This window comes from Myotis brandtii, unplaced genomic scaffold (assembly GCF_000412655.1).
Source record: "Myotis brandtii unplaced genomic scaffold, ASM41265v1 scaffold112, whole genome shotgun sequence".
NCBI classification, from domain to species: Eukaryota; Metazoa; Chordata; class Mammalia; order Chiroptera; family Vespertilionidae; genus Myotis; species Myotis brandtii.
Window position 1 is genome coordinate 1,912,452 of NW_005353838.1, and position 23,769 is coordinate 1,936,220.

At 37.6% G+C, this 23,769-nt stretch overlaps 1 protein-coding gene across 2 annotated transcripts in view; it reads left to right on the forward strand.

The window, feature by feature from the left end:
* Window positions 1-23,769, forward strand: part of B3GALT1 (UDP-Gal:betaGlcNAc beta 1,3-galactosyltransferase, polypeptide 1) — a 388,127-nt gene that overhangs the window by 210,184 nt on the left and 154,174 nt on the right. Inside the window, exon 3 of one of the 2 annotated variants that reach the window (XM_005857532.2) lies at window positions 9,203-9,326. The exons of the other annotated variant lie outside the window; for it this stretch is intronic. The gene's annotated coding sequence lies outside the window, so the exon portion shown is untranslated. The remainder of the gene's footprint in view (window positions 1-9,202; window positions 9,327-23,769) is intronic. 2 annotated transcript variants of the gene reach the window in all.

The following is a 23,769-nucleotide window of genomic DNA, read 5'->3' on the forward strand; positions in this document are numbered from 1 at the left end:
TGTAAAGTGAGTATTACCCTACTTGCCTCATAGGATCACCATAAGGATCAAATACAAAGATATGAGTGAGAGGCTGAGCGCTATTACCAACATCTAAACACGTGGTGGCTACAAATGCTTTTCACTAAATCAAGAGCAGACCTACTAAGAAGTTATTTTCATTGGAGCATCAAAGTTTCTTTTTCAGTTTCACTGTGTACCATGCACATAATTGATTTACATAGAAATGGACTCGGTGTCCAACAAATAACCAATAATGATATTTTTGTATTAGAGTCACTTCATTTGACTGAATTTTATTAATTACAAATCATGGAGAAAATAAAGAGAGGGGAGCATCAAAGAAATAGAAAGAATTTAAGAAGAAATGGGCAAAAGATATAAATGAGAGGATAATAGAAGCACTTATTCAAAATAAACTTAAACCACAATCCTTCTGTTGGACAAACTACCTCAAGAACTGGATTCTGAACCTCTGTACCAGGGAGCCACAGACTGTACACATCTCACCCAGCTTGGGTGGGTCTTTGTGTCCTGATTCCTAACAAAAGGCTTGGACTCAATCATCTCGCAGGTAACATTTTAGAATTGTCTCTAATTGGAGAATGTTAGCAGCTGAAATCACGTAAGCAAATCCAAAGCTTTAAAAATTCCTATTATTTTTTAAAAGTTCTATGAAGTAACTCTAATTGTAAACTTTACAAATAGCAGTGCTTTCCTTCTTTAATGCAAAAGCTTTACATAATTCAATCTGAAAGACCTTGGGTAAACCCAGGTCATTTCTCCAAAGTCAAACTGATGCCAACTGTTAATCAGGAAAAACATCTGGGAAGCCATCTGCTACAGTTCACGCAGGGGCCTTCAGACTCAAACTATTCCCTGATAGGACATGCAGTGTCCTCACTAACTGTATGACTCACCGGAGCACATTCTGTTTGGCTTTTCCAGTACAAGAACACTGCCAGAGGACAATGTGTCAGCGCTGGCCATGTTGGAAAGGAGAGGCATGCACTTCAGGGTCTTTGGAAGTTATTTTAAGCAAAAAAGTGCTTCTTGCAATCGGCTCCACCATTAATTAGTTTGTGTACTAAGTATGGAGAGCCTACGATGTGGGAAACACTGTGGCAATAGAAGAGGAGTGTGGTTCTTATCACTGAAGTGCTCATAGCACAGTGCAAGAGGCCAGCATGCAATTGCAACACACTGTGGTGAGGCCCAAAGCAAAGGAGCAAGCCTTAAATCCAAAGATCACAAACAGGCTCTTCGTTATCAGTGCAGGCTTTTTTCAGAACAGTGAAGAATGAGGCTGAGCATACTTTCTTTTTTCTTTTTTTAAAATATATATTTTATTGATTTTTTACAGAGAGGAAGGGAGAGGGATAGAGAGTTAGAAACATCGATCAGAGAGAAACATCGATCAGCTGCCTCCTGCACACTCCCTACTGGGGATGTGTCCGCAACCAAGGTACATGCCCTTGACCGGAATCGAACCTGGGACCCTTGAGTCCGCAGGCCGACGCTCTATCCACTGAGCCAAACCGGTTAGGGCTGAGCATACTTTCTTTTCACCTACTTTCCACTGAACCACTTCCATCAAGTGGTCTTGTTAAGGCACATCATATTGAATCAGTTCCATATTTCAACAATTACAAAATAATGAATTTTAGTTTTAAAAAGTCACAGCTATTTTCGCTTTTTGTTTTTCCATCCGATTGAAGACCAAGCACTTTAATTTTTTCCTGTGCCTTCCTTTATATGACTCCCTTCTCCACATCCTTTTTCTTTTGCCGTAGTCGTCATCCTTTGTCTCTAATTTTGACTATTGTGCCCTCCCCGTCTCTATGCTTGCCTCGCTCCAATTCATTGTTCCTTTTGCACCTGATATTTTAACGAAGGCATTTTGATCCAATCGAATATGCTTTTACAAAAGAGACTAAATAAAAGATTAAACTTTCAACAAATTAAAATTATCAAATTAGCCCAGTCAGCATGGCTCGGTGATTGAGCATCAACCTATGAATCAGGAGGTCACGGTTCGATTCCTGGTCAGGTCATATGCCCGGGTTGTGGGTGTGGGGCATGCAAGAGGCAACCCATCAATGATTCTCTCTCATCATTGATGTTTCTATTTCTCTCTCCCTCTCCCTTCCTCTCTGAAATCAATAAAAATATATTTTTAAAATAAAAATAACCATAAAATTATCAAATTAAGTCTATAACTAATTCTTCATCCAAGTCCCAAACATTATTCATCTCCTTGCATCGCCTCACCCCATAATTGATGCCATGTTATCAAGTGGTCCAGTTTGCATTGAAAAATTAAAATGTCCACCCTCCCTCTATAAGGCTAGCAGAGCACTTCTAAACACTTAACCCTTCTCTTTTGCTTAAAACTCTTTAGTGACCTCCTATTGCCAAAGCATAGGTTCTCAAAATTGAATATGTGTGGGAATAGCCTGGAGAGTTGTTTTTTTTTTAATGGAAAATCTCAAGGCCAAACCACCCTGAGTTTCTGTTTCTGAAGTTCTGGGGTGTAGAGCCTACAGGATCCAATCCACCATAGTGGGGGTGCCTTCTTTCCTGGCATCTCCTCCACATCAACTCCCACCCCATGCTCTCCCTATTGCTGTAATTCCTTGCACATAGGAAACTGATTATGTTGCTAGTGCCAAGCAGAATATGGCTCTTCATAATACTTTTCAATGAAGGAAAGAAGCAATATATTCGCACAGAATTATTCATCCTGATTTGATACAACTAGAAACATGAGATTTTGCCACATACCTGAAATGAATGTATCAGTTGGTAAAAGATTGATAGAAACCATATGGAGCATTCAGCTTTGGTTTTGATTAACATCTATCTCTGATTATCTTGAGAGGGGAAAATTGTAATTTATGACTATTATAATTATTCTGAAGATGATTTATAAACATGTAGATTTTTAGAAACATAATTCACTTGCTTTTAATTTTCAGGTTTGTTAATTTACAAAGGCACAGGTTCCCTAAATGCTTTAAGGCAGTTAGAGAAAGAGTAAAATTATGTTGCTCATCTGTGACAATGTATTAATATTGTCAGGCACAGTGAGTGCTTCCTTAATGTGTTTATTTTAAATTGCATCGCGATGGTAGGCACCAAAGGCTTTCTGAGGAAGGTGTGGTATAATCTAGATAAATGTGAACCTTCTTCAAAGTTTATAAAGCCTTGTCCCTCTACAGTTGCAGCCAGTGGATTCTTACTATAACCCATGTTGCCAGGGTGTTGAATACATTACACCCACGGTGATGCGATCCTCTGTGGTTCCTCACAAGGAACTGTGGTTCAGGAGATCACAGAAGGATAAGGATAAGTGTTACTTTGTTTTTGTGTCTTGGCCATGGTGGATGGGAAGACACACTAATGCATCCACATTAACATGCATGCGCTCTTCTCTCCCTGGAACATTTCCCTCTTCACACACCTATTTCTTACTCATCCTTCAGATCTCAGCTTGGAAACCTTATTCTCCCAGAACTCTTCCTGGCTGCCACCACATGGGTTAGCTGCCACATCTCTGTGTTTCCCAGTTCTTGTCTTTATCATAGCAACTAATGCAGCCCACAGAACTTACTACACCTTTACTGGTTGATCTCCCCATTTCACCATGAGACAGAAATGCTATCATATTTTCCATTGTGCCCCCAGGGCCCAGAATAGAGCCTACAATAAAAGAGGCATGGAATAAACATTTGTCAAGTGAATCAATGATTTATGTGTATTTATTCAATATACACCTCTGAGTGTCATCACAACCTACAAATTGCCTAAATTTTTATCTTGTTCTCCTTATTTCTTACTTCAAACCTCTGAAAATTGCCTGTTGTCTGATTTAATTTCAAAAGAGTCATGAATTGTGTGGACTGGAAAGGCAACAATCTGTGTTCAGTCCTGTCTCTACCACTAACTAGCTGAGGGATTTTTTATGGATCTCCATGTCTTTCTGTTCCTTATTTTTCTCACCTAGAAGAGCTCATTTCCAACCCAAAGATTCCAAGAGTCCAAAAAGAAAATCTTTATATTTCATGCTCTAGCCCAGTGGTTCTCAACCTTCCTAATGCTGCGTTTTATGTCATGCTCTAGCTGGTCTGGCTTAGCGGATAGAGTGTGGGCCTGCGGACTGAAGGGTCTCGGGTTCTATATATTTCAGTCAAAATAGCTATTACAGTGTTAAGTATAAGACTTGTTCTTCTAGGGTGTGGTAGAAGATTTTGTGATGATGTTTTGTAACACTAATACAGATCTAATGATTTTAAGTACATAGTATTTTTCCCTTTATTCTAGGGAGAATTTATATGAAAGAAGGAAGAGATGACTTTGTATCCAGTGATGACAGCAACAGATTGGTGGTCAGATCAGATAGCACTGTTGCCAGATGGGATGGATTGGTTAACACACCCACCTATAGTACACGTGTTGCTGTCCCATCAGTTAATCTTAGCCATCTGAGGCTCATGCCCTTTATTCTAAGCAGAATTTGTATGAAAGAAGGAAGAGATGACTTTGTGTCCAGTGATGATAGCAACAGATTAGTGGTCAGATCAGATCGCACTGATGCCAGATGGGGTGGATTGGTTAACCCACCCACTATAGTACACGTGTTTCTGTCCCATCAGTTAATCTTAGCCATCTGAGGCTCATGAAAAGTGGACAGACAGCAGTGAAGAGCATGAAATCAACATCAACCTCACCACTTAGAGCTGGATATGAGCCGCTTCCTACTCTAAACTATACAAATTAAAATAACATCACCTCTCCTTCATTTTCTCTCAGATTATAGAAAGGCCTACGAATATAACAATATATTATAAACAGAAATCCTGGTAAGTTATAAAATTATGATGTATATATTCGTTATTAGACAAAATCAGACTGTCACAGGACCTACTTTTGAACCTGAAGGTCAGTCGGTCTATAAAAGTGTATTCAGCACATACTATGTGTCAGACCCAGTTCTAAGCATTGTTCTAAAAGAAGCTTATTCATTTTTCTGGTTAGAGTAACAGAAAACAAACACACACAAAATTAAAAAATAATAATAAAGTAATACTCAGAACACCTGAGACAGCCACTTTAGTGATGAAGCGCAGGAAAGAACTGAACGATACCATTTGGTTTGAGAGCTGTGATGATCTGAGGAAGAGCATCCTCAACAGATACAAAGGCCCTGAGTTAGGAATGAGCTTAATATGTCTGAGGAATGGAAATAGCTAAGGCTAGAAAATAGAGAATGATGCGAAACAGGTGGAATATGAGTCAGAGAGAGAAGCAGAGGCCAAGGGCAAGAGTTTAGGTTTTATTCCATGTAGTGGAACACTATTAGAAAATTCTAAAGCAGTGTAGTATATGTTCAGTAGCCCCAATCTACTGCCCTTTAAGCCAGTTTTTCCCTTCTGAGGAAAGTGCTAAGTAGACAGTTTCTCAGGCAAATTGAAACCGACTTAGACACATACTATTTTCTTTGCTTTCTTAAACCTGTTAAATATTTTACTCCACCTGCTTCACTAAAATGAGAAGGTCACTTTAATTTATTTATTATTGGTTTGTTTTGCTAAAAACCAAAATAAGATCATGAGTCATTCACATTAAGTCGTGACTGTCAGTCCATGATCCTAATATTCAAAACGAAGGATTATTAGAATTCATTCCCTGCTTTGATTTGGTGTTTTTAGTATTCTGTTTTAAGAAAAACTGGAAGTAGGAAGGTTAGCCAGTACATTAGAATTTATGAACAGCTCATTTTAATAAAAACTCTTAATACTTTATGCAAAATTAGGCTTACTAATAGAATTAGGTGCTGAGTGTCATCCCAATGTTCCCATACACTTATCCACAATTATTATTGGGCCTTAGAGTTTTATGGATATTAGAATTTGATCTTTTAGTTTTCACCTAGGCAAAAACCTCATCATTTTTAATTAAAATTTTTAAATAGTCAAAGTATAAAACATGATATTAGAAAATTTAACATATCTTGTTAGTTCATGTGCATTTCTGAGTAACCATTGGAAGAATCTAGATATATTTGATGCATTGTAATTCCATAACATTTAAAGAATTATCCTTTTAAAAATAAAATCTAAAGAGTAACCAGGATCAAACCAATTATTTCTCTTTATTATGATGTTACTTATTTAAAGACTTTGTTTTTGTTTTCAGTTGGAGAAAACAACATTTAGATGAGATTAAAATCCCCCTTAAAGCCAGTTAGGTTTTTAAAAACTAGTATTTAAGCAACCTGGAGTGTGCAAAATTACGTGCTGTCATATACCTTGTTCATTCCAATATGCCTGCACACACACACACACACACACACACACACACACACACACACACACACCACTAAATTCATATCTTCACTCTCTAATCTGTGAGGCTCCCAGAAACGAGTGGGCAAGTATACACTTTTTGGTGCTGACCATTTTTCATTTAGGACCTCTGCTTTCTCTCTCTGCAAAGCTCACCCCTGATTAATCGAGTCAGTGTGGGCTGGCTGCAATGTGCAACAATCACACCTTCACATAGAGAGGAGTGCAGGGGGGCTGCGTCTAGACAGACTTTTTGAAATCAGGCAGGAAGAGACCTTTGTTGTCACGTGAGGGTTCTTCAGTATTCTGGTGTGGGGGTGTGGGTGTATCTAAGTCTCAGTATCAATCCAGACATCTTGTAATTTGGAAAAGCATTCTGATTTATTTCATGACATTCATAAATTTTGCTGTGTACCTGAATGACAGATACCTATACAGAATGTGAAATGCTCTCTTGACAAGTGTTGGCCATTTTTTGAAAACTACTTTTGGGAGAATTATGAAGCATAATAAATGTTCTATAGACAGCAACACTCTGGCACTGTTCTCATTGAAAGAGTGAACTTGAGATGTCAGATAACCAATGTTTTAAACAAAAATTATAGAGTATCACAAATTGTTTAAGCTGTATCCCTAATTTAGCAGTGAGCATATTTAAATGAAGATGAGCTGAAGGGTTTGGTAGCCATGGTAACATGATGTGAAAATATGCCATGTCATTCCAGTCTATTAAAAAATATATATTATCATTTCAGAGGTTTTGTTGCTGCCTTAAATATTGACTATAGAGGAAGAAAGGAGAGAATGAGAGAATAGAAGGATTTAACATTTTATTTCAAAATTGTTGGTTTGAAAATAATGATGTAAATTCTAAATAAATTTGACTATAGACAAAACTGATATTAAAAAATTTAAAAAATGTGAGAAAGTAAACATAAATCAACTGTGCTGCCTTACAAAAATGTAGTAAGTCTACTTCCTGCAAGTAAGAGTCCAGAAGTGATAAGTAATGTTATATTTTTTAACATTTAAGTTCATTGCTTCAGAGCACATAATTTGTGGCTATTCATATGAGCAACAAAACCTCAAAAACACAACTTTAAATAAGTTTAAACAAACATGCAAGATATTCAGAGTTTTATTCAAAATCATGAAATAGATTATTAAATTGAGATTATTGTGGATAATTTAAGGCACAGAGAGACAAAAATGGAAATCATTCAAATATTATATTTATTAAAAACCCAGCTAATATTTCGAAATTTAGTCTTAATTTTGTTCTATGCTAGAAATCCATATCTAGCTGTACATTTTTTCTTGTAAAAATAGAATCATACTATATATAATTATCTATAATTTCAGAGCTTAAGAGCCTGGCTTTGATGTCAGACACACTTGGGTACTAGTTTCAGCTCTCAGTGGCATTCCCAAAGTTGTATTTTGGAACCCATCTGAACCTCCATTCCCTCATGTGAAAAACAGACATAAGAATAAAAGCACCTCTAGCAAATGACCATTGTCAGACCTGAGCTATCAAACTGAATGAAAAAAAGACAGTCAATAGATGGTAAAGCAGATCTGACAGAATGTTAGGATTTTCTGCCAAAGATTTTAGCAGAGCCATCATGAAATGATTCCATAAGCAATTATGAACACACTTAAAACAAATAGAATCTCAGCAAAGAAATAGAAAATATAAAGAAGAACCAAAAGGATATTTTAGCACTGAAGAGTACAATAACTGAAATTTTAAAATCTCAGTAGTAGATGGACTCAATAGTAGAATGGAGGGGGCAGCGGGGGGGAAATCAGTGAACTAAAAGATGAAACAATAGAAATGACTCATTCTAAACAAAAGAGAGGAAATTGATTTTAAAAAATGAACAGAGCCTCAGGGACCCATAGAACTCATACACAGGATCTAACACCCATATCATCACAGCCCTGGAAGGAGAGAAGTGCTGGAAAAGGATTAGAAGAAACAATAGCTGAAAATTTCCCAAATTTGACTCACCAAAAACAACCTCATAAATCTCTAGGTTGAAGAAGCTGAGCAAATAGCCAGTAGAATAAGCCTTTAAAAATCCATACCAAAAATATCAGAGTCAAACTTCTCAAAAATATAGAAAAAATAATCTTGAAAGCAGCAAGAGAGAAACACACTTGGGAGTGAAGGGGGGTGCAATTTGAATGACAGTAGACTTTTCATCAGAAACCACGAAGGCCAGAAATAAGCAGTACAACATTTTTTAATGCTGAAAGAAAAAAGCAATCAACCCAGAATCCTATATTCAGCCAAAATATTCTTCAGGAATGTAGGGAAAAATCAAGACATTCTCAGATAAAGGAAAACAAAGAAAACTTGTCACCAACAGACCTACCTTATAAGAATAACTACCGGAAATTCTCTAAACAGAAGTGAAATAATAAAAGGTGGAATCTCGGAGCATCAGGAAGGATGAAAGAACATGGTCAATACAATAAACTTTCCTTTTTTCTTAAGCCTTCAGCAAGGGCTGAGGACTCATCTCCTTATAAGATACTAGAGGCCCAATGCACGAAAATTTGTGCAAGAGTAGGCCTTCCGTCCCCTGGCTGCCGGCACCAGCTTCCCTCCAGCACCCAGGACCCTGGCTGGCTTCCCCCGGGCCACCCGCAGGCACCAGGGACCCGGGCTGCCTTCCCTCTGCCCCAGCTTTGTCATGAAGGACATCCAGAATGATGTCTGGAAGACATTCGGTCTAATTAGCATATTACCCTTTTATTATTATAGATGGGAAGCCATTGCAAGGTCTGGCACAGAGGAGTGAAGTATTTTGATCTGACATTTAAGAGGATCTTTTTGGCTTCTGTAGGGACACCAGAGTGGAAGCGGGGAGACGGGGACATGGTAATCCACAGTGAGATGTTGGAGACCTAGACCAGGGCATCTGCAGAAAAGGTGATGAGAAATGGGCTACTTCTGGACATGTGTTGAAGGTACAGTAAACTGAATTTGCTGTTGATGACTTTATAGCAAGAGGCAAGGAGCAACCTCATCAAGAACAATGCCAGGATTTTTGTTCTCGGCAACTGGCGGCATAAGCTTGCTATCAACTGGTGAAAATAGTTGCTGGTTGAGCAGATATGGGGGAAGATTATGAGTTTAGTAATGCCAATGAGAATTAAAATTTGAGAACACTTAAATTCCCTGATTACCTTCTCATGCAAACATCCAAAAACATTTATCTGTTTGTGTAAGAGTGCCATCCTCAAACTGGGAGATTTGGAAATATAGGACCATTAACTATGATTTGAACAATATATGCACAATGATGCAATACAAGAGAAAAATGACAAAGCTATCATTTAAAATTGTTCAGGATTCATAATTTTTAAAAGTAAAGATAAGTAATACACTTAAAATATGAAAATGTATAAACATTATAAAACACAAATAAAATGTAACTGTAAAATATAAGTGATAGGCAAACCTGAACATTCCAATGGAAATAATTACTAGGTAAAATTATAATAATGTGTTGAAAAGTAAACTACAGTATAAAAAATGAAAAAAGTTCAACCAAAAAAATTTTAAAAGAAAGTAAAATAATAATTAGTTTTCCAAAAGTGAAATCCTTCAAAACCAAAGGAAATTAATGATGTCATTATTGAGTTTGAATATATTTTTGGTGCATATTTTCTAGCTCTTTCATAAAGTTTTTCTGAGACTAAAAGGGTCTTGGCAAGAGCGCAGACATAATTATAAATCAACTCCAATTATTTTCCTTAGACTCTTATTTTCAAACAATTTTGTGCCTTATTTGAGACCTTTGAAGACTTCTTAACAACTTTTTTTATTTGCAAGAGCTGAAATGTTTTTACTGAGTGGAAGCTACAATTTGTGTTTCAAGGAATATATTACCAGTTTATCGTCCTTTACTTTCATCACTTACTGATGGATATTTCACTCTTCAGACAGTCTTTGAACTAAAATAAGGATTATTTGTACAATAAAAGTTTTGCTCTGTGTATCTTCATCGTTCTCTTCCTTTTGGAAATTATTTATATATGGAAAAATGCTTTCTAAGCAGGTGTACCTTTGTTTATATAACACTTTAATCATTTAAAAACTGGCTGAATTGTAAGATGGAAATGATTTAGCTTTCAGATTCTTTTAAAAATCTGGCATGACAATAAGAATTCCAACAAAAATATCGTATCTCAATTCTTTAAAATAGCCTAGAATACCAGAACTCCTGAATATATGAAATTGATATATAAATTCACTAATAAATAATTACAGCTGAGTTCTAAAAACCAAAAGCCCTGCTTCATTTTTTTCCTCTTCAGAGCTAGTCAGACTTTACCTTTATATTTGCATCAGTATAAGTTTTGTTCCAAACTATATGGAATTTAAACTGGATTTGACTGGCCAGTTTAACCTTTTCCATGTGGTATGGGGGCTCTTTTCTAGTCACAGATAAACCTTCTATCTGCTAGTGTTATGATTATCTATACTGCCTACAGGTAATGTTGAAAAGTTATATTTTCACTATGTAATCACTGATTTCACCATGAAAACATACTCAAAATGTTATAGGCTCACTGGTATTTTTCACATTCATGAAAAATAATTACAAACAAAATAAAGATCATTACAAGAAAAAAAATGTTTTTACACTGTCTAGAATTTACACACATGGCCATCACTGGCAGCCAGGGTGCTGGGAAATGTATTTTTTATTCTGGACAGACATTTGCTTGGCTAAAAGGTAGTCTCTATTACTAAAGGAAGACTAGATGCTGGGAGATAATTAGTCATCTTCAACAGGGAGTGACAATCCTATTTGCCTTTTGAAAAAGTCTCTCTTGGAAAGAGTGGAAAATGGACTAAATGGTAAGAGATCAGAGACAAGGAAATAATTCGAATGAAAGCTGTGGCTGTGGCCTAAACCAAGACAGAGGCATTTGGGGAGGGGTAAGTGGACAAAGGCTTAGGAGATATTTAGAAGTTGAATGGACAGGACATGATAACCAATTGACTGTCTTCCTAATTTATTGTACTTATCATGAATACTGTGCCTAACTTGATGCTTATAAGTGAATGAATATATAACATGAAAAAAAGGAATGAATGAATAAGGTTAATAGGAGGATCCCAAGACAATAATAATGGCTCTGGAACTAGTTTGAGAAATATCAATATTTAAAGGTAAATATCAAACAGATTGTTTTTTTTAAAAAAAAATAATGTCTACCAACTGTAATCTGTCATTCCCCCTTTCACAGTGGGCATTTCGCCCCATCAAGTGGCATCTCCATCTAGTTCTAAAACGTTCAGTCACTTTTAGTTATGATTGCAATCTCTTTTTTTGGGCATTCACTTGGTCTTTCCATTTTTTCCCACCCATCCTTCATGCCCCAACCTTTGGCAACCATAAGCTTGTTCTTTTTCTATGAGTCTGTTTCTGTTTTGTTTATTTGTTGTTGTTTTAAGATTCCACCTATAAGAGAAATCAAATGGTATTTGTCTTTCCTGTCTGGCTTATTTCATTTAGCATAATACACTCTAGGTCCACCCATGTTGTTGCAAATGCTAAGATTTCATTCTTTTTTTATGGCAAATATCCCATTCTATATATGTACCATCTTCTTTTTAAAAATATATATTTTATTGATTTTTTTACAGAGAGGAAGGGAGAGGGATAGAGAGTTAGAAACATCATAGAGAGAGAAACATCGATCAGCTGCCTCCTGCACACCCCCTACTGGGGATGTGCCCACAACCAAGGTACATGCCCTTGACCAGAATCGAACCTGGGACCCTTCAGTCCACAGGTCGACGCTCTATCCACTGAGCCAAACCGGTTAGGGCTATACCATCTTCTTTATCTATTCATCTATAGGCAAAATTCATAGGCTGTCAGGTAAAGATAATAATAACTAAGCAAGTAGCATGTGAAACATAGGCAGAACTTACAAGATATAGGTATACAGACATAGATGTAGATGTAGATGTTAGTTACCTCTGAGAGAAATTGGTTATAGATAAAGTAAGTAAAGTGTGGATGTACTAAGGACCTAATATGCACCATCTACTTTATAGGTGAGCCATATGGGTACTCACCATTCAGGTATATTAAGCTCACCACTTTTTAATGACATACATTCTGACAAATAAAACCTATTGCTGCCCATCAGGCTAGTTGGTAACCTTTAACTGTGGCCAGATGTACTTGCCTCTGTTATAAAGTGTGTGTGTGTTTGTCTAGGCACTTTCTATCCATAGCCTCCTCACTCAAACATCACTCTTGGTTCTCATCACCATAGCAGCAGCAGCCAGAGATGGGATGTATAACATTGCGTAATCCAGGATTCAGATAGAAGACTCCTGCTCTGCTTTCACTGCTCCTATCACATCTGCTTCTGTCTCTTTCTTCTTGTTCTGCGTTTACTTTGATTTAATGAGCTGAGTGATTCACTCATTTTAATTTGGTCTGTGAGCTTTTCTGTCCCATGGCCTTTGAGTAATTTACTTAATCATGTACTTAAAATCTACCTTGCGTCATATCCATATGTGTATGTGTGAATATGTATTACTTTATAATAAAAGGACATGGCATAATTTTCATAACACTAGTGTATGTGTGAATATGTATTACTTTATAATAAAAGGAGCATGCATACTCATTTTTAAAAGTTGAGAGCTCAGTAGAACGCTCTCTTCTTCCCAGTGAGTTTGTTTGAGGAGCAAAATATGCTTATTGTTAATGTAGTTGGTAAAAGCTTTTTAAATGTCCCATAGCTTATATTTTATATATTTATTTCTTTGTCCTTCAGTAGTTATTTTTACTTTAATTGGTTTGGATATATTTCTGATTAATAATAACTTAAAAATAATAGAACTTTTCAAGAATTTTAAAATTATCCCAAATCTTAAAAATCAAATGCCAAGTGTCACTTAGTTGATATACAACTACAAATAAATGATTGCAAAAGAAAATAATATCTTAATTTTTTTTAATCATTGGGCTCTGCTGTTTTAACTCAGTGAAGACATAATAGCCTGTGGGTAATCCAGGGAAAAGCTGATGAGATGTGCTCTTCTTTTAAGTTCCCTAGATAGGCAATTCAGGTCAATTTCCAACAAGTTTGATGAGCCAAGGAAAGGAAGGAAGTCTGCAAAAGCACAGACTGACAGCATGATAAGTAATATTATAGCCCTTAAGGAAGCAAGAGTAACATAAAGGGTTGCTGAATGCGTGATTGAATTGTCTGGGCTCTCAGTGGGAGCACTGAGATGTTGATAAGCCAAATGAGAATTCACAACACAAGAGTTGCCAAGGTCCTGGTGCAAAACCCTGCAGAGAGGATGGGTAAATGGTTATCTAATCTCAGTCATTTCAATAGGTTTTTTTAAAGAGCCAGACTCACATTTGTATACCAACTTGAAAATCAGCAGGATATACAAGCAAAAAAAGAGAGGTTATTAGATGTTGCACCAGACACTAATGAGCATGGTAGTCTCTCTAACCACAGGACGCAGAATCCTTATATTTAAAAGGCACAGACCCTTGGGTTCATCCCTTAGTAAGCCCTTTAGTGGAAGACTATGAGTAAACTTGAGCAATCTTGAATAGACAAGGAAATCAATAGAACTTTAGGCTTCATCCAACTTTATGAAGAATAGCAAATAAATAAAAGGACTATCAGCTTTAGGGTGCTCTATTGCTTTTGAAAACAGAACCATAATGTAGAGGAAAGGAATTTTCAGTGATGCTTTTCACCACAGACTATGATATGACTATACTTTTTAAATGTAAGATGTCTGATTTCTTCACAACATTTAATTATATGGGTTGTTCCCTACTTGAAATGGTCTCTTTCCTCTGCTTCCATAATCCTGGGTGATTCAGACCTTTCTCCTTTCTGTTTCTTCCTCTATTTCACCTAGCTGTTTTTGCATAACAAACCATCCCAAAACAGAGGCTTACAACCACAATTAATTCTCACAATACTATTGGTTAGCTGGTTTAAGCTGGGTGGGTCTTCTTTTGCATATGATATTTTATTGGCTGGGGTTCCTTATGCAGTTATATTTATTAGGAGCTCAGCCAGGACTGGAACATCCATGTTCACCTCAAACATCTTGAAGCCCCATCATGGGTATTGGAACTTTCGGGCCTTTCTTTCCATCAGGGTCTCAGGCATGTTGGCGCAGGCCTCTAAGATGACAAAAATGAAAGCTGCAAGACCTTCGAAGCTCTAGGTCTGAGAATCCTCCCCCACTGTCATTTCTACCACATTCTATTGGAGAAGCAAGTCACCAATTTCAAGGGACAGCCAAGAATCAAGGCAATAACTGTACCTTTTAATGAGAAGAATGGCAAAGAATGTGTAGCCCTCTTTAATACAGCACATCCGTCTATTCCTCTTCATTTTCCTAAGCAGTAAGTATTTCTATTGCTGAAGGGTTGGACTTTAACTCTCTATTTCTCTCTTTCTAAATATCTTTATTTAGTTATGTGACCTTTGCCAAATGATTTAACCTTTTTTGGTCTCATTGGCAACTGTGGAAAATGGTACCTACCTATCAAGGCTAGTGAAAGAGAATGCATATAAAATACCTAGCACAGTATCTGACATGTAGTAGCTGCTCAATAAATGATCGTTACTATGGAGATTTTGTTGTTCTGCTTCCTTCATTTAAAGTTGCTGAGTGCCTCAGCCCTCAGGGAATCCCCTGTTCTTACATACAGTTTCTCACATTTAGCAATCAGCTCCAAATAAGATTTGCTCTTATTTTCTATGTATTGTTTGTGTCTCCAACCAAGAACAGAAACCATCTCATATTTTGGTTCTATAGACTTTCTCCACATTGACCAACTGGACATATAATAAAATAATTGATCAAACAATTTTATAATTAAGGTTAATGTAGAAAACCTCAAGCTGGGATCAAGAAAGAATATCACCCATATTATAGGTTTTCCATATTACACTGAGAAACATGTTGATGTTATGATGTAAATATAAGAGCAGTGTTCTATAGAAGAGTTTTATAAATATTAACACTTACAAGATAACTGTCTATTTCTTTTATCAAGAGATAAGAAGTCTTGGCAAAAATGACCTTTGATTTACTTAATTGGAGTTTAATACAGTTAGTATGTAAAACCCTGAGGATTTATTTAATATCTGTGGGGCACTTTTTTATAATCTATAAAATCAGATATAGCGATTCCTGACACATTGGGTTATTTTGAGGATTCAGTGAGATAATGCACATAAATTACTTTGTACTGTGCCATGAACATAGTAGGGCTTAATAATACTGAACAATTATTACTGCTGATGGTAGTGTTCACGCATTGCTCTCAGGATGGGCTATTACTTTAATTGAGTAATTCAGGTGTGATAGATTTCAAAAAACTGGACAATTGCGGTGAGTCAAATAACGTTGAATATATTACATGGAAATAAGTATATTATGGAATTAAATAGTTGTAACAACTACACACCATTTGTAAAGTTTCCATTTGATCATTGAAGTCACTTATGATTGAAGGATTAATGAGTAAACAAGGAGTCTGTCAGCTGGGAGATCCCCACAGTGCCTCGAATGGCCATGCAGTTGTGAAGGACCATCCTAGCACCGGAGCTCCACACCTGGGCTGGGATGGTTATTTGCACTTCAATGTGATGGTTGCACTGGGCAATTTGTGGTCCTGCTCAGTGAGGTAACCCACTGTCAGGTTTCCTATTTGAGAAATGCACTAAGTCCCTATACTGACAGGTTCTTCCAAAGAACACATGTTGCTGTCCCTTGTAGTGGTTTCTCAGAGTCTCCTACTTGATCTGCTTGTCTGGATAACTAATGTTCTATTCTTCTGTGGAAACATCTTTATTGGTAAGCAGAAACTTAACACTTTTGATTACATATGTCATGCAAAACAATTGACCTCACACATGGTTGTATAACTGCTCACTGTGACAATCTCTTTTGAGATGCTTATAAATTTTAAAGGTTACAGTAACTGCAATATTAAAAAGATTCAGAAAAATTACTCTAAATGAACCAAACACTATCTAGCATCGTGATTCTACACATTGTTCTTTCTCAGAATCAAGATCCATCACCTGCCTTCATAAAAATAATAATTTCCTTTTTTAAAAATTCTTTGTTGTTTAAAGTATCATGTATAGTATTACATGTCTCCTTTTCCCCCCATTGACCTCTCCTCAGCCACCCAAAATAATAATTTCTTGAATTTAACAATTCACCATGGATGTGCCTAGCACTTATATGAATTTAATATTCACAAAAATCTTGTGAGACAAGCACTATTGTTGTCTTTATTTTATAGACGACAGAAAACAAACAGAAAAGATAGGGAATCATCATTAGGGAGAGGAACAAACCAGGGTCACACAGCTTGGCAATGTTCCACTAGTATAATAAGTTCCACCAGGACTGGGCTAGACAGAGATTCAGAAGTGCCTGGGGGCTGGTGGGGCATGGGCATAGCAAATCTAAAGCCTAATTCCTCACCCTTGCTTGTGGGAGGATGGCCGGTCTGGCCACCACAGATGGTGAGTGGGAGGGAGATTCTCAGAAATCGCCTGATTCTAGATGTAGTGGAGTCACTAACAAGATTTCCAGGGCAGCATGCTGTGGGCAAAGAGGCCACAGGCACTTATGGTTATAGTAGCCAAAGCCATCAATATATTTTTAAAGAAAATTAGCTGCTTTCTATGAAGATACCTATGATGCTCATCATGTTTCCTTTCTAAGTGCTGGGTTTCAGAACAATAAAAGTAAGTTACATTATGAACCGGATTTTTCACAAGGGTGGATAAATTGAAAAAAAAAAGTTTTAAGATCTTATGACTTCTGTATGTTCCTTTGTCTTTATCCTTACGATCAAAAATGAATTAGTTACAACATAAATCTGTGGGTTATGATAACTTCAAATAACATGCAGTATGCAAGGCTGCCTTTTCTTTGACTGAAATTCAGATACGCTTTTAATTTGACATAAAGTGTCCAGCCAGGCTCTTTGAGGACAGATGGTATCTGGCAGGCATCAGCACACCAGTACAAGCCTCTTTGTGAGAGCTTTGGCGCTTTACTGTTGCATCCCATTTGGACCTGTTAACACCTGTGATAATTTCTCATGCATTTCAAGTTACGCCCACTAAAATTTGGCATGTCAGCAACTGGCCTAAGTTATGATTGGGTTTTAAAGGAGTTGAGGCTCTTTGGAATCTTTTGCAGCATAAACATGATGCATTCATAACATTAGGACCTGCTGTTGTATGAACTAAACTCCCGCAGTGGCTTATAAGAATCTCTTTGTGATGCAGTCCTCTCCTTACAGGACGTTCCCCCAAGTGGCTCCCTAAGGAACTCTTAGCCCACCTACTGCCCTAACAGGCCAGAAGCCCCAAATCTTCCTTGGTCATTCCCCAGAAACCCTGTGAAAAATCAACCATGGCAGAAGAGAAAAGATATTATTTGTTAAGCCTGAGTCAGATCCATTTCTGTATCCACCACATATTGCATATTATCTCTGCACTATATGTTTCTTTCTGAGAAATGTTCTACTCAATGAAGCAATATTCTTCCATTTTCAATTTCTGGGAGAGTGTGACTAAAATAATGTGCATATATGTTGAAGGGCAGAAGAAGGCATTGCACAATATAAATGAAATAGTCATCGGTTTGTTTTACACTCTATGCATTTTTAATAAGCAAATTCCCATTTACAGGAATTTAATTCCCATTTACAGGAATTAAATGTTCCAGATATTGATTTCAGAGGGATAATATATAATATGGAAATAAAATTCAGTAACATTATGTGATGATGTGTAATTCAATATAGCTAGAACCCTGGAAAGTAAAAAATGACGCTATTCCTATTGAAATATTTAGGTAAATTAAATTCATTCCCTGAAGTATAATATAATGAAATTGAAACAATGTTACATGATTCATAGTCTTTTAATTTTTTTAAGTGACTTTCATATTAAAAACAGGGATACTTTGCCCTCATTTACTCAAATCATGCATGTATTCTGTAATGACATAAGAAAAATCTACAAAGAAGCATTAGTAAGCCACTATGCTCCCAAGTTTGCTACTGTTTAAACTAGTTTTAAGCATCTAATGGATGTGAAATACTCATAGAAATTATGGAAGTAGATCCAGCTTAGGTCCCAGTCACTCATGGGTTTTCTCACAAAGGAAAATACTATCCTTGATCCTGTTCATTTTTAGAGAGTAAAGGTTCACCTGGTAGATTTGAACTAATCCTTTCAGGACTTAGTTAGAAGGGCAAAGGTTTATTGGGTGTCCCTCCCAGCCTAGATCCTTTCACATGCCCTCTTGCTTTATCCTCTCAGGACCCAATGATGTGTCATTTTTATCTCCACTTTGCAAGAGGAAAACAATAAGGCTCAATAAGGAGTTAATTGCTTGCCAGAGGTTATATTACATAGTCATGGAGACAACCAGGTTTCAAACTCAGGAATCGAAAGGCCTGCTCTCTAACCACTGGACCACTCTTCTTCCCATTAAACACCTGGAAGTTATGCAAATGGCTGGAGTAGTGGGACCGACTTCCATGAATGGTCATGACTTTGATTTATGAGGTTTTGGTAAATGCTAAGGTGACTCAGGAGGAGCCTGGTCCTGGAAAATTTGTGTTTTGTTTTGTCTCTATGGGCATTGGTACTGAAGGATTGAGATTATTTTAAGGTAAAAACAGGAAGGATGGAGTGAAGCAAAAAGATGTCGCTGCTAAAAGAGATGAAACCTTTTGCCTGGCTACAGTTCCTTTTAAGATGACACAAAATGATGCTGCAGAGACCATGGAGATTTCCAAAGAAAACAGAAACTCTTGGTCACTTTTCCTCAAAGTAATTTACCTCTGTGGGAAGGGGAGCAATCTGGAATGCTTCAAAGTGATTGCAAGAATGGATCATTTTAGAGAACGAGATATTTAGAAATCAAGGACTAAAGAAAAACTCTATTGGAACTACAGCAACACAAAACAACCTCTCTTACTGAGCCCTAGAAGAGTCCTACTGACCCCTAAACAGCACCCACACCTTTTCTTCTCCTCCTCTGAAAAGGTGTCTTAAAATTAGAACCTTGTGAATAATGGAAATACAAGGTTTTCTTTCTATCCTGCCAACTGTGACAACCTGTCAAAATATTTTAAGTATAATGATATGGTTTTTATTTTAACAAATTGTTGTCATCAAAATCATACTTGCTTACTGAATAATAATCTAAAGTCTGATGTTGTGTAAAGGATAAAGTGAAAATGAGACATACCACCTCTCCCCAGAGGTTACCTAGTCTTCCTGATCTCTTCTAAGCATATGTAAAATTGATATTTATTTACATAAATAGTATCAGTCTATCTATCTAATATTCTAACCTACGTTTAATAATATATCATTAATATTAAAGATTGGCTTCTAAAAATTTGGAATAATTTAAACTAAGCTGGAATTAAACATATGCCATAGCGTTCAAGTGGGATAGCTCTAGGAAGACCAGGGGCTAAATTAATTGGTTTGTTTTTAACTAAATGAACATCAAAAACTTTAAGAAAAGAAAGAGAAGGTAGCAAATTGATGCATCCAGACTAATATTTCTATCACATCACATTTAGAAAATCAAATAAATTGTTGAAGATCCCAGTTAGTAAACTAGTTTCCACATGATTAAATTTGAAGATATATTTGCCATAAAAAATATGTGATTTAAGTAGTTTCCCAAAGCTGAAAGTAAAAAAGAGAGGAGTCAAAGCATATCATCTTTCCAGGTATAAAAAGGGCTTTTAAACAGCATTGATTTTGTGGCACTATCAGAAAAGTGTGTGTGTGTGTGTGTGTGTCTGTGTGTGTGTGTGTATGTGTGAGAGAGACAGAGAGAGAAAGGGAGCGGGCAGAGAAGGCAAGATTGAGTCTGATGTAGGCATTGTAAATTAAATTGTTCTTCTTGACTCTTCACTCTCTTCTAGTATGGTTCTACATCCGTACCCTCTCCATGGCCTCAGAGTAGGAAGAATGTACTTTTACAACCTTTGATTCTTGGCTTGGCTATGTGCTTGCAAGACTGGGCTTTCTCTCTTGAACCTCTAACATCTCTATGAAAACATGTACTAAAATACATAGAGCAGACCTGAAACTATTCTGTATCCTAGAGGCAAACTCAGCTATACTTGGCCTAGATCAGCTGAACCCACAAAACCTATACTTGTTTTGTGTTGTAAGCCAGTGAGTTTGGGGGGTGACTTGCTACACAGCCTTATTGTTTCAATATCTGAATCTTTGGTAGTTATAAATGGCCCAAAGTAAAAACTTGTTTCAGCTTTAAGCCTTGAAGAACTCTTCTTTTGGATTCTGCTGAGCAATTCATCGTGTTGGAAAATTTGGGAGAAAGGTGCTACAGGCCTTCAGCAAACTTTGCCATTATCAAACCAAGATTTAGGGAGCCTTATGAGAGGGATCAGGATATTCTTTCTAGTAAAAGCAGCCATGAGATTCATGACCACAAGATAAATGGCATAGCTGCTCTGAGTCTTTGGTGAATGAGGCTAACCTTACAAAATAAAACTATTCAAGGGTATAGCTAGAGTCCAGTTGAACTCCTCATTCCTTTAAATTCAGTGGCACAGCTAGAACTAGAATCCATATATAATAGAAGCCTAATATGCTAAGTGTCCGGTCATCCATTCAACCAATCAAAGTGTAATATGCTAATGATATGCTAAGGCCGCTCAACCGCGTGCTATATCATGCACTGACCACCAGGGGGCAGATGCTCTGACTGGTAAATTAGCTTGCTGCTGGGGTCCGGCAGATCAGGACTGAGCGAGACAGGCCAGACATGCCCTGGAGCCCTCCTGCGGTCACTCCCCAGCTGGCCAACCTCCGCATCCTTCCCTGGCCCTGATCGTGCATCAGTGGGGTCCCTCGGCCAGGCCTGCACCCTCTCGCAATCTGGGCTGAGGGGATCCCCCCCTCCCACTGCATGAATTTCATGCACCGGGCCTCTAGTCACATATAAATTCTATTGGGACTCTGATTGCTTCTGACCTCCTTCCTTAGCTTTGAGGGAGCTTTCAGAAACCGAAGACCTGGAGTCACACTCTCCAGTATGGTAGCTACTAACCACATGTGGTTATTTACCTTTGAAAGAAATGAAAAATTTGATGGCTCAGTCTCACTAGCTACATTTCCAGTGCCTAACAGGCACAGGTCGTTAGTTAGTAGCTACCGTATTGGAAAGCTCAGATATAGAACACTTTCATCATCTAAAAATTTCTGTTGGACAGCATTGACTAAAGGCAAGAAGACCCATTCATTAGTCATCTCCTACAGTCAGGAGGCTGAAGCCACGTGCAACTTTGTAGGCCTTTGTTTGAAGAGGAAAAAGCCCAAATGAAGGGGGGAATTAGAAAGTGTGAGAGCTCCATATGACAGCTACTCTAATTGATATAAAAGAGCACAGGATATAGAAAATGTAATATCTGTCATTTTATCTATGTTATCTGTCATTTAACCAAGCTTAATCATCTAGATAGGAAAGACCAAAATAAAGATATTGTGTCAAAGAAGATAGAGGAGACCTTAATCCTTGTGATTGTCAATCACCTAAGACTGTGTGGGATCCTGGACCTTGAGTAATTAAAATTTCCCGAAGGCTATCTAAATCTTAATTCTTTTATTCTGAGTCTAAGCCGCCTACATACTTAAGAATTCAATTAGGTCTTGACTTGCTAGATTCCATTAGCATACGGGACTGAGGAACTAGTGTCCTACTTGGGCATTTCTTAACAGTGTGACACGAAAAGCAGAGATCGAAAGCTGCCACTTCTCTTTTGTGCAGCCTCACACATGCAGCGGGCTTCTCAAAAGTGATAGTGGAGTGAGAATAGCAACAAACCTTCCATCATCCAGAAAACACAGCTGCACTAAGAAACAGGCTTGTAAATAAGAAAAATAAAACTGCACATATCAGGTGGTAAATATAAAGCTTATTTTTAAACGCACACAGGAAATACACTGTGATCTTCCAGAAATAATTTTGGGAGATGGTGCACAAAGGGCTGAGCTTTCACATAAGTGAGTGTGGCAGAATGTATCTTTCAAAGATTGCCTCACTAACATCTCCTGTGTCACATGTTCTGTGAGAGACTTGCCACTCCCTGTCTAGAGATGAAGCCATGTTCTCTACTTTGAACCTGAGCAGGGCCAATAGCTTATGGCAGAAGTAAAATGTTACTTCCCAAGCTAAGTCATGACAATGTCATGCACTCCTGCTTTGTTCTTCTCCCTGTTCTCTTGGGATGTTTGACCTCGCAGTCATCTCGCATTCACGCTGTGTGGAAGCCCAAACAGCCTATGGAGAGACACACATGGGGTGGGACTGAGTTCTTGAGCTGGCAGCCTCAGCTGAGCTCCCACCCAGGCTCCCAGCTAACAGCTAACACTAATTCAGCCATGGGAGTGAGCCATGTTGAAAGTATACTCTCCATCCCCCAGAAAACGTATCAAGTTGATGGTGTGTAGAACTGAGACAAACTGCCCTATTGAGCCCTGTCAAATTGCGAGTTCACCAACAAAATAATTTATTATTGTTGTTTAGGACACCACATTTTCAGGTGGTTTATTATGTGGCAACAGATAAGTGATACAGGCACATTTTTGCTGCCATAACAAACTTAGTGGCTCAAAACATCATAAACATGTTATCTCACCTTTGTGTAGGTTAGAATTCCAACATGGGTCTCACTGGCCTAAAATCAAGATGCTGACAGAGCTGAGTTCCTTTCTGGAGGCTCTAGGGCAGCGTTTCTCAACCTGTGCGTCCCGAACAATTAAAATACATCCTGCATATCAGATATTTACATTATGATTCATAACAAAATTACAGTTATGAAGTAGCAACGAAAATAATTTTATGGTTGGGGGTCACCACAACCTGAGGAATTGTATTAAAGGGGCGGGGCATTAGGAAGGTTGAGAACCACGGCGGGGAATATCCATCTCCTTGCCTCTTCCAGCTCCTAGAGGCTGCCTGCATTGGTTGGCTCGGGCCTCTAATTCTTCCTCTTGAAAACCAGAAGTGGTGTGGTGTCCCTCTCTTATAGCATCACCCTGACCCTTGCTTCTGCCTCCCTTTTCCATTTTAAGGACCATTGTGATTTCTTTAGGTTCACCCAGATAATCTAAAATAATCCCTCTCTTAAGGCCAACTGATTAGCAACCTTAATTCCACCTGCAACCTTAAATCTTCTCTGTCATCTAACCCAACATATCCAAAGCTTTTAGGGATTAGGATGTGGATATCTTCAGGGGGCTGTTACTCTGCTTTCACAACAAGTATGGAAAAAATCAATGAAATCTGCATTATAGT